Genomic DNA, 11,979 nt, shown 5'->3' with positions numbered 1-11,979 from the left:
TTATTAGCCTTTAAAAAATTTAAGTCAGAAACATACCCCAATATACAGCCATTACCAACATGTACGGTCAGTGCAAAGAGGACAAAGGGGGTTGAACAAAGGGGTCATCTGGTCTGGCTATATATATGTGTATGTATATATATATATATATATATATATATATATAATTTTTTTTTTGACCAGCATGAGGGATCTTAGTTCCCTGACCAGGGATCAAACCCGTGCCCCCTGCAGTGGAAGCACACAGAGTCATCCACTGGACCTCCAGGGAAGTCCCCTGGCTATATTTTTGTGGACTCTTTTGTTAATTGTTATGCTTTAACTTTACCTTACTTAGCATGGAAATAAAATACCAGCATAGATGTCACTGAGGACAAGAATCAGAAGCAAAAACAATTCCCAGAAAAGGGAATTTCACACCTTTCTAAGAAAGTAAGACTGGGTTATTTCAGGAAACTATAGACTTATGACTATTTAAATAGTTAAGCAGGTGGCTTTTTTCCCCTAGGCCACATAATACCAACCACAGTCGAGAAATATCACTGGTGAAAATCAGGCAAAATGAAGAGAAGTTTCACAAACGCAATAAGCTATAGGAAGATAGCCCCCCAAGGTTAGTGTTTGAAGCACATTCTGCAATTAGTAAAGGTTCAGTCCAGTTCAGTTACCCAGTCGTGTCTGACTCTTTGCGACCCCATGGACAGCAGCAGTACACCAGACCTCCCTGTCCATCACCAACTCCCAGAACTTATCCAAACTCATGTCCATTGAGACGGTGATGCCATCCAACCATCTCATCCTCTGTCGTCCCCTTCTCCTCCCACCTTCAATCTTTCCCAGCATCAGGGTCTTCTCCAATGAGTCAGTTTTTCGCATCAAGTGGCCAAAGTATTGGAGTTTCAGCTTCAGCATCAGTCCTTCCAATGAATATTCAGGACTGATTTCCTTTAAAATGGACTGGTTGGATCTCCTTGCAGTCCAAGGGTCTCTCAAGAGTCTTTACCAACACCACAGTTCAAAAGCATCAATTCTTCAGCACTTAGCTTTCTTTATAGTCCCACCCTCACATCCATATGTGACTGCTGGAAAAACCATAGCTTTGACGAGATGGACCTTTGTTGGCAAAGTAATGTCTCTGCTTTTTAATATGCTGTATAGGTTGGTCATAGCTTTTCTTCCAAGGAGCAGTTTTTCGATTTAATCATTATCAACTTACTGAAAGTACAAGACTGAAAACTTTATAAGAGCTGCAATTACATTCATCAGCCCACCACTCAACAGGTGTCTGCAGTACTCTAACGCCAAATTTATCTGCTACATAATAGAACCAAAATTAGCTTTGAATAAGAAAAAAACTTAGATACAAGCTTGAGATCTTCCCTGGGTTTATGAGGGTCTGTAACTTTCTGCACTCTCTGACATAATTTCTATTCAACATTCACTATTGTTCATGGCAACGAAACACCAAGCCTGGCTTCCAATTACTACCTGGTCGATAGTATCAAGAAACACTGGGGTCAAAGCAGAAAAAACTATTGTTCCTTGGCTGCCATTTTCTTTTTTATTCTCATGGCCTATAGGAGACACAAATCTAGGTATCCACCCTGAAGAAGTTACCAAGTAAAATTACTCCCTTCTCTCCATCAGAGAACAAACCACAATGACCACTAGACTAGCTTTCCTATAGGTAAACTTATGGATGGACCATGTACTGCTTGGGGGACCTTATCGACAGTCTCACATAATCAGTTCAAACTAAGGGTAGATTAGAAGCCTCCAGCAAAACATGCACACGTTGTGTTCTGAAAGCCTCTGAAAGCATAGTAGAATAAGAGGCAGAATGATGGACCTCCAATCCCGATGTCAGTGCTAACACTTATACGCATTCAACAACACACACTTTCTCTTGCGTCAGTTTGTCCTATGTAACTTGGGAATGACATGTAGCTACCTCTCAGGGTTAAATTAAATAAAAGGATTAAATAAAATAAGGCATATGAGTGCCTGCTACAGCCCACAGCTAAGTAAGACCACACAACAGGGCTGTCTATTGCAGTATATTTGGGATCCACACCTTTGAGGGAGTCAAAGAAGCAGGTGTGAACAGAGAGAAGGTTGAACTTCAGTGCCTTCACAATAAAGGATTCAACTGTCACCCTGGGATCTCTGGAGCTAGGATGGCTCGTCTTCAAAACAAAGAAACTGAGTCTTCATTCTCCTGCCTGATCAGTCACTGTATGTAGGCGGTCCCTGGGAAGGTGGCATGATTTATGTGAGATAAACCTTTGCCTGAGGGCAACGTCCAGAGAGGACCCTTTCCCGGTTACTAGTGACTTGGTTCTGAAGGAGAAGTCTGGGTAATACACCATACTGTTCACTATGTAGTATAAACCCTATACTATACATACACAGCTTTTTTTTTTTTTAATGTTAAGGTCAAGTAACAGTGCTTCTTTTGCTAGGTATTTCTAACAAAAATAAGCACACCCTCCCTTCAAAATGCTGAAAACTATTCTTTTACTACAAGGAAAGTACACAAATAATTTAAATCAAGGACAAGGTCAAGAATTGAGATGCTCTTGCTCCAATGAAACCATAATATAACCTCTAACATAGATAAACGTCAGTTCAAAATATTTAACTGCACAAACATCGACTGGAAGAGAACTGATATGATAACATTTCATGCAGAAAATATCCAGGGGAGTTAGTTGTTTTCAAGCTTAATATGTGTCAAGAGTACAAAGGCAGCTACCAAGACAGCAAATGCATTTAGTCTCTATTAATAGAAATGTAGTTGCTAGCAGATGTTATGGTTCTGCCATGCATTCCATAATGGAGAGACAACCACATCTGGAGAGATACTCAGTTCTCAACCTCACATTTTAAAAGACACAATTCAAAACCAGACTGAGCCCTAAGAATAGCAATCAGAGGTCTGAAAATAATGCCCTATGGAGAAAAGCTGAAGGGTGTGGGAGTGGTTACTCCAGAGACAAGAGGCCTCCATGAGGAGGAAGGAAGTCAACTGAATATACTGGGTCTGAGTTTTTCCAGAAAGGACTAGGATTTGTGGGTAGAAATTACAGGGACTATTTCAACACAATATAATGAAAAATTTTCAAACAATTAGAGCTGTTCGACAACAGAGCCAGAACAGCCCTGCCCTGAAAGTGCCTCAACCAAGGCTTCTTTCAGGGATGCTGGGGTCCTCCTCCCCAGACATACCCTTTAAAATCTCATTTTTCTAAGGTTGAGAATTGACAAAGACCATACAAGGCCGGAAAAGTAAATTTCAAAAAGAGAGGCTAACTTTCCTTCACTCCTCCTTGAACATCTATCTAACCAGCTATTTATCTATCTACCTACCTACCTATAACTTCCAAGCTCAGGGCAGGAGCTCTGCCTCTGTTATTCCCCTTACCAAGAGAACAGAAGAATGGCTAAATAACATCTGAAAGATGAAATGGCCAACAGCTCATGAGTAAACCAATGCAACTCAGATGTTTTTTATCTCTTATATAGATATGCCTAACAATACTCTTTCTTAAGAACTCCCCAATAAAGTGAGTCATCATGTGAACTCAATTAAACTGTCACCTCCTTAGAGCCCAGTTCCCCTTCTGGTAATAAATACAGGAGTCAGGGCTAAATAATCGCTTGATCTCTTTCAGCCCAAGCAGTCTCACAGCCCAAAGGAAGGAGGCGTTGTTTTTATCAAGAACAACTTAAAATTTATTAGTTATCTAGAAGCAAATTTGTATGTGTGTTGATGTAGCTATACAAAGCAGTTGTAGAAGATTTGTTGTTAAAATTTATGACTTAGTAAAACACCCAGAAGAAAGCAAAAGATAAAGAACTCCCAAGAAGAAAAATCTCTAGAGCAATCAGAGTGTTTGGCTTGGTTTTTACTCATTTTTACCTTTTCCTGTGAGTTCACAGAAAAGTTTCAAAAATCAATTGCTCTGCGTTAGGTATACATGACTAGGGGAAGTCAGCTGACTTTAGGAACTCTGTGCTAAAAAAAAAAAAAAAACCACCTAAAAATGATGACTTTTTTTAAAAAAAGGAGACATTAGGAAACTCTGAGGAGAAGGCAATGGCAACCCACTCCAGTACTCTTGTCTGGCAAATCCCATGGACGGAGGAGCCTGGTAGGCTGCAGTCCATGGGGTTGCTAGGAGTCCGACAAGACTGAAGCGACTTAGCAGCAGCAGCAGCAGGAAACTCTGGGGGTGGTGGAAACATCGTAGACTACAAATACTATTATGACAGGAACAGAACTGACTGGAACTTTTTTTTAAGGACAGTTATGTTATGTTACACATGTGTTTCAGGAGATTTGTATAATATTTTAAAAGTTTATCATCCATTTGAATCAAAGTTCAACAAAAGAATTAAAATATATATTATTATATGATGTTGTTAAAATTATTTAAATATAACCAAGATATTATTAAATAACTTTTCATCTGAATCCAGAAAAGGCAATTCCCTGGAGATCCAGTGGTTAGGACTCTGCGCTTTCACTGCCTAAGGTCTGGGTTTGATCCCTAGTTGGGGAACTAAGATTCCACAAGCGGCTCGGTGAGGCCAAAAATAAAGGGTGGGTGCTGGGGGATGGATTTTTTTTCCATCTCGGAGCAGCACTCCAGTTAGAGTGCTGACTATAAGGAGTATCTTGGATGGTAACAAAAGGCACATTCCTAAACATGTAGTCAGATCTAACACAGATCCGAAATATTTATATTTGTCATTACTGTGGGTTCTGGTACTCTGGTCACTGCTAAAATACAGTATACGCTCTGAAAGGACAACACAATTTAGTAACGCTTATTTTGGGATAATCAACAGATTAGTCATCTAAAATGCTAGCCACAAGCAGCAGTAAATCAGCTGTCAAAAAGTAAGTGTAATCCTAATCTATATTAATAGAAGTGTAATTTTATAATGAAGAAAGTGAAATCTAGGGAAAGAAAATGCCAATATAATGTGGGAGAGGGATGGGACTAATGAAGGTGAAAGAAGAAAAGGTCAAAAGGTGGAGGTGCCCTGATGGAAGGACCTAGTGAAGCAGCAGTAAGGTGGGAGAGAGATGGGAATTCTGGAGGTAGCACTGACTGAGATTCTGGGCCGTGGTGCAGAGAAAAAAGATACATAACTTGAAGGATGGGTCATGCACCCAAATTTAAATGAGGAATTAGCTGATGCTTGTGAAATGCTTTGCCCTTGACAAAGTACTTTCATCCTGATGATAGTATTTAATCCATCTACCACCTGAGGCAGCATCTATCTACTGTTCTCATCTTAAAGACAGAAAGTAAGGCTGAGACTAAATGACTTGCCCTGATTCACACCAGGTCTTTTAACTCCAATTTTACACACTCATCACACACAAGAGAGCAAATTCAAGAACAGCTTATTTTACAGATATTAGAAGGAAAACGGACTACTTAAAAATAAATAGTACTGAACTATCTCATAAAGCGCTTTCACATATAGTCTATTATTTACTTTTCGGGAACTGTGATTTCCATTTTATAGATTTAGGAAATTATGACATAGCATAACTTAAAGTTCTATAGGAAATCACTGATGTGGAACTAAAAGCAAAGTCCACCAAGTCTGGCTTGGCCTATGCTACCATGCACAGCACATGCGGAGATCAAATAGGATTCCATATTCAGAATTACATGAAAAAACCTACAAGTGAATATATTAATAGCAACAACCACAATAAGTGCTTTGAAAAGGAAAAAAACAAGGTCTCTGCTAAAGTCTCCACACAGTCCTCCTATAACTGTAGCCCACATCACCAAGAAAATCAGCATCAAAGATCAACATATATTGAGGATAAACCACAACAACTGAATAGGTAAGAAGCATGATTATTCCCATTTAAGTTGCCAAAATAATTATGTCTAGCTTTTCTAAAGATGTCCTACAGGTGGGGGGGAGCATCTTGATATCACAGATGGGAGAAATGATTTTACTTCTAAGCTCATCATATATGGGGTAGACCATCAGTAGGTATTTTACTTTCATATGGAGAAGGAAATGGCAACCCAGTCCTGTATTCTTGCCTAGAGAATCCCATGGACAGGGGAGCCTGGTGGGCTGCTGTCCATGAGGTCACGTAGAGTCAGACACGATTGAAGCTACTTAGCATGCATGCATGCATTAGAGAAGGAAATGGCAACCCACTTCAGTATTCTTGCCTGGAGAATCCCAGGGACAGAGGAGCCTGGTGGGCTGCTGTCTATGGGGTCGCACAGAATGTGACACGACTGAAGCGACTTAGCGGCAGCAGCAGCAGCAGCCATTACTTTCATAGGGCAGTGGGTCAATATCCCCAGAAAAACTGAATAATATTTGAATGAGATTTCATGTATTGTAGCTGACATATTTCCTTTCTTGAGCTCTGTTCTGTGCTATTTTATCTTCAGTAACAGATGAAAATATACTCATGGAAAAGTCGTGATACTAATATTTTGCTGATACTCTTCTTCAAGATGAGACTGCTTATGTCATGCTGCAGTTGGTTTGCTGATTTTTAAAAACTGCAAAATAAAGACCTGAGAAATAATTTGTTCAGCAATTCCCAACCCCAATTTAGTAATGCAGTCTTTCTACCCATCTCACAACAGGATATCTGCAGTTATTCCAAAGCCTATTATGGAATTTTTCCAACAGTCTCAAGCCAAAAAAAAAAAAACTTGAAAAACTTTTAGGAGATAAGATAGCAAAAGAGTATCACAAAACTGCATTATAGGTAATGAACACAAGTCTAAAAAGAGATCATAGAATTAGACCAGTGGCTTTCAACCTTGGCTGAACAGTAATTTTTTTAATTGTAATGTCCAGGGTACACCTCAGATGAATTACATCAGAATCTTTGGGAGTAGAACACAGGTGTGAGTATTTTTTCAGGTTCTCCAGGAGATTTCAATATATAGCCAAGGTTGGAAACAACTGGAATAGAACCATTAAAGGACTAAATCCTTAAATTAATGCCATCTTCTGTAAGGTTTAAGGGGGGTGGATGGAGTGGGAAGTATGTGCAATGAAGTGAGAGCTAGCTGAAACACTTCCTAACTCCATGACTAAGGCAAGTCTTCAATTCTGAGTCTCCCAACTTCCTCAAAGGGCTGCCATGAAGCAAAAACTAAAAGAAAGAACATGTGAAAGCACCTAAAAGCATTAATGCCACATAAAAATACCATATAAAAGCATTGAATAAATCTCCCTTCTCCCCGCTTCCATCCCTCCAAGTGTTTTAGGGAAACACTACTTCTGACCAAATGGATTAGAGAGTAATAGCTCTAAACACAGAGCACAACTGTTCCTCCCAAAATTTTAGGCAAATACAACTGCAGCCCTTGGACAGCAAGAAGGTCCAACCAGTCCATCCTAAAGGAAATCAGCCCTGAATATTTATGGAAGAACTGATGCTGAAGCTGAAATTCTAATACTTTGGCCACCTGATGCGAAGAGCTGACCCATTTGAAAAGAGCCTGATGCTGAGAAAGGTGAGATGGTCAGATGGCATCACCAACTCAGTGGACATGAGTTTGAGTGGGCTTTGGGAATTGGTGATGGACAAGAAAACCTGGCGTGCTGCATTCCATGGGGTCGCAGAGTTGGACACAACTGAGCGACTGAACTGAACTGACTGACAACTACAGCCATTCTTTCACCAATAATGGAAAAGAAATATGCAGAGTCTTCATTTCACTAATGACTCTCCTGCCAAACGCTCATCTAAAAATTGGTTGTTTGAAGCAAAAATAAGATGCCATATTTTGCCAGTTGGCTAAACCAAAAGACTGATAATCATCGATAATCACCAGTGTTGGCAAAAATGTGGGAAAAGAAGGTTGTAGAAATATAAATTAGGACAACCTCTTTTGGAGAGCAATTTGGCAGTATTTATCAAAAATTTAAATGCACATACTCTTCCATCCAACTAATCCATTTCCGGGCACCTAGCCTAGAGACATACCCACACATACCTACATAAAGAGATATTATTGTTTTTGGTTTTATTTTTCTCTCAAAGAACTTATTACTTTCTCAAATTCTTTGTTTGCAGACTATCTTCATACTAGAAGGTAAAGCCCTGTGGGAAGGGGCTCTTCAGTCTTGTTCGCCAGTGAGAAGGGCTGGGCTTGTCAACAGGGCCCAAGTTATGGTCATACTTGTTGCCCGTGATGTCATTCTGCTGAATACATACAATTCTTTGGTTTCTGATGCATTTTCTCCACCAATCCATTCATGTTTCTTTCTTTTATTTATTTTAGATAACGTATAAACACGCACCCACCATCTAACGCAGTGATACTAACAGCTGACATCTATTTATGTGCTCTCCCCACGCCATCCCCTGTGTGTCCTCTAGCCTCACCACTTCACGGGTAAACACTGTCCTGAGCTTTGTGTTTGTTTATTCCTTTGCTTGTTTTTAAATGTTACAAAAGTAGCATTGTACTATAAATAGTTTGGGGGGATTTTCTTTTTTCACCAACATTTTGTGATAGATTCATCCGAGTGTCATGTCTATCTGCACTTTCTTTGATGGCAAGTAAATATTCCACTGTGAGGATTAATCATAGTGTATTTATCTATTCTCCTATAGTCGGCATTTTCGTGTTTCCATTTTGGGCTGCCAAGAACAGTGGTACTATACACACTCTTCCTCATATTTTATAGCACCAAGTCAACTTCTGGCAGGAAATCTGACTTCCATCACACTAACCCCATCACCCACAAGAATCACTGATGGGCTCCCCTAAAAGGTTTAATTTCTCTCCCCACTCCCTCCTGCAACCAGACCAGTTCAAGGGAGGGAACTTATGAAAAGGGAAAGCACTCCTTTTAAAAGACAGCTCTTGGCAGCAAACATTTATTGCTATAACTGGCCCCTTCCAGAACTATTCTGTTACCTCCAACCTCAGGCTGGCTGCTTACTTTGCCCACCTGCCAGAATTTTAAAGATATTTTTATTTGAAAGACAAATTTCTGATTTCAATACTTTATTCTTACTATTTTAAAAAGTCAACTGCAAAGAGAGTTTTAGCTACTGATATTAACTCCAATACATAATCTTGTTTATCACTAATATTTGACATCGAGTGCTCCAAAAATGCACAGATGGACTCCTTGATGGGTAAACACACACATACACACACAGTAGCCTTAGTTAAAAATCCAGTTTCAGTAGCTACATGTAGCCCATTTTATTTTCTCTCACTAAGATATGACATAAAAGATTTAAAGCAATTTAGGAAAAGAAGAAAGAATAACCTATGCATTGTCTTGTAATGATTTTTTTTAATTTAATTTAGAATATGGCCCAAGCTTTTTGTAATGCCTGTATAAATACTGCTTTGGTCTCATCAATATTTTATCATCTTTTCTGGTGTTACCATTGTCCAAAGACCTCAAATTACAGAAATCATTTTTTTTAATTCGGTTTTTTAAAGTTGCTGCCTCCACTCAGGAAAGAGAAAAACGGGACCACCAGCTAGGGACCATCTAACTAAAACCAGCCATGTAGATAACCACAGCCCCACCCCCCACCCCCCATCCTATACCCTTCTGTTCAGTTTACAGGTGTTAACTGCTCAGGGTTTGCGTTTTGCTAAAACCACAGCCTCAAATTCCTAAACACACAGTCCCCGGTCCTCACCACACTCCACCATTGTCCACATTCTCTGGATCCAAGCGCATCCATCCACCTTGCCTCCCAGTCAGCTCTCGCATGCACTCAGCCTTGCCCTCCCATCCCCGCTCAGCTCCTTTGTTTCGGAAACCCCTTTCCTCAAGGCTGCGATGAGGACCTTCAGCAGAGGACACCCAGCCCGCAGGATCTGCAGTGCTACTCAACGGTGCCTTCTGGAGCCCTATAGAGCCAGAGCCGGACAGAAGCAGTGTTCAGCCTCAGTTGCTCAGTCCCATCTGACTATTTTTGAGACCCCAAGGAACTGTAGCCTGCCAGGCTCCTCGGTCTATGGGATTCTCCTGGCAAAAATACTGGACTGGGTTGCCATTTCCTATTCCAAGGAATCTTTCCAACCCAGGGATTGAACCAAATCTCCTGCATCTCCTGTATTGCAGGCAAATTCTTTACCACTGAGCAACCAACTGCTCATGACCCCACAAACAGCTCAGTAGAACCAAGATCCTACCCTTTTTTGCCCTGTGGCCAATGCCATTCTCTTCACAGAGACTACTGAGATCATCAGCATGAACTTCCTCAACATCTCACACCTCTCCATCCCACGCTTTTATTTATTTTTATCTGCATCCGGCCATGCCAGCTCTCCTCTCTTTCCAGAGGAAGTGAGCTCCCTTTTCTGGTTTCTGGCTAATTCCTTCACCTGTGCCGGCAAAGTCCCCCCCCCTCCCACACGGTGCATAATCAGCCCTTTTCTTTCTCTCCCTAGTTTGGCTACTTCCCCGCACACCCCAGTGTTCATTCTTAAAACCAACAAACAAAACCCTACCATCCCTCTTTTTCTCTTTCCCCTCACAAAAAGAACAGAGGACAATTTCAGCCCATATCCATGTCTTACCTCCTGTCTACTCTTCCACAGACTGCAATCTGGATTCCAACCCTAACAACTCTACTCAAGGGGCTCTGGCAAAACTGGAACACCACCCTCACACTCCACCCCCAAGTTGCTAAATCAAATGCTTTTTTTTTTCCTTTGCATGAAAACCTTAGCTGACCTATTTGTGTCAGTTGGCAGTATTAACCACTGCCTTCCTCCTGAAATTCTCTTCTCTCTTGACTCATAATTCTTGCTCCTCCTCTTCATCTCTCTGGCATTTTGCCTTTCCCCCCCCTATTTCCTGTCTCCTGTTCTGCTTCTGTCCTCTTAAAATGCTCACGCTCCCCATGACCCTAAGCCTGGCCTTCTACTAATCACGCTCAGCATATTTTCCTTAGCAAGTTCCTCCCTAATATCCATTCCGAAGCCCCACCTCCTCATAGAGAAATAGACCCACATAGCCAACTGTCTTCAGGGCATCTCAAGTGTGAACCAAGGCTCACACTGCGCTCGTCATCCCCCTCATTCCCAACCTCCCCCACCAAAACCAGTAACCTGGCCCTCCTGATTTCTCTTTCAAAGACACTGGAATCGCTATTTGCCTAATTCTACCCAAGTGGGATCCCTGGGAAGTATGGTGGCAGTTCCCCATCATCCATTCATCAGTCCCTGAGGCTTATACAATCAACCTACCTAACACCATTGTCATCTCTCCTCCCTTCTCCATTCCCATTGCTTCTGCCTTAATTCAGACTCTTTTCATCATTAAAATAAGAACTATGTTTACAGGGAATACTAGATACTGAGAACTTAATATACATAATATGCAAAATGGAAAAGAAGGTACAGATGTACTGTTGCCGATATTTTTACAGATGAGAAAAACTGAGACCCAGAGAAGAGAACCAGCCGCCCAGGCTCACACAGTGGAGAAGTGGCAAAGGCAGGGTCTATCTAAATGCAAGTCTTCTTGGCTCCAGAGTCCACAGCCTCTGCTCCACTTTAGCAACCTCCTGTTGCGATAGCTTTCTAACGAGCTTCCTTCTATCTTGTCTCACATTGCAAGTCTAATCCAGTCTATATAACAGACAAAAATCAGCTCTCCTTTTTTAAGAATCATTTTTATTGTGAAAATAACACCTAATCAGAAAAAGTTCATAAAATGACAGCTTAAATTATTATAAAGTCATCTGTCTAAAATGCAAATCTAATCTTACTCCTGACATTTTCCTAACCTTTTCAAAGTCTCCCCACTGCCCTTCGGGTAAAGTCGAACCTCAGTAAAGTGCAGAGGGTCTTCTGGGATGCCACCTCAGCCTGCACTCTGGCTCATCTCCTGCCACGTGCCCCACCCTAGGCTCCCGCAGTACAGACCGTATCTCCACGCTCTGGACTTTGAGCTGACCTGGCTCCCAACTGAGAATCT

The 11,979-nt window shown here is 41.1% G+C and overlaps 1 long non-coding RNA gene across 3 annotated transcripts in view; it reads right to left on the bottom strand.

The window, feature by feature from the left end:
• Positions 1-11,222, bottom strand: part of LOC104982534 — a 210,100-nt gene extending 198,878 nt beyond the window's left edge. For 2 of the 3 annotated variants that reach the window (XR_824522.1, XR_824524.1), the window contains exon 1: positions 10,575-11,222. This is a non-coding gene — a long non-coding RNA (uncharacterized LOC104982534). The remainder of the gene's footprint in view (positions 1-10,574) is intronic. The other variant, XR_824523.1, reaches the window with a different exon arrangement.
• Between the last annotated feature and the right edge of the window lie 757 nt (positions 11,223-11,979).

This window comes from Bison bison, unplaced genomic scaffold (genome assembly GCF_000754665.1).
Source record: "Bison bison bison isolate TAMUID 2011002044 unplaced genomic scaffold, Bison_UMD1.0 scf7180017864533, whole genome shotgun sequence".
NCBI lineage: Eukaryota > Metazoa > Chordata > Mammalia > Artiodactyla > Bovidae > Bison > Bison bison.
The sequence above is the reverse complement of the archived record's forward strand: the minus strand, read 5'-3'. Positions and strand labels throughout refer to the sequence as shown.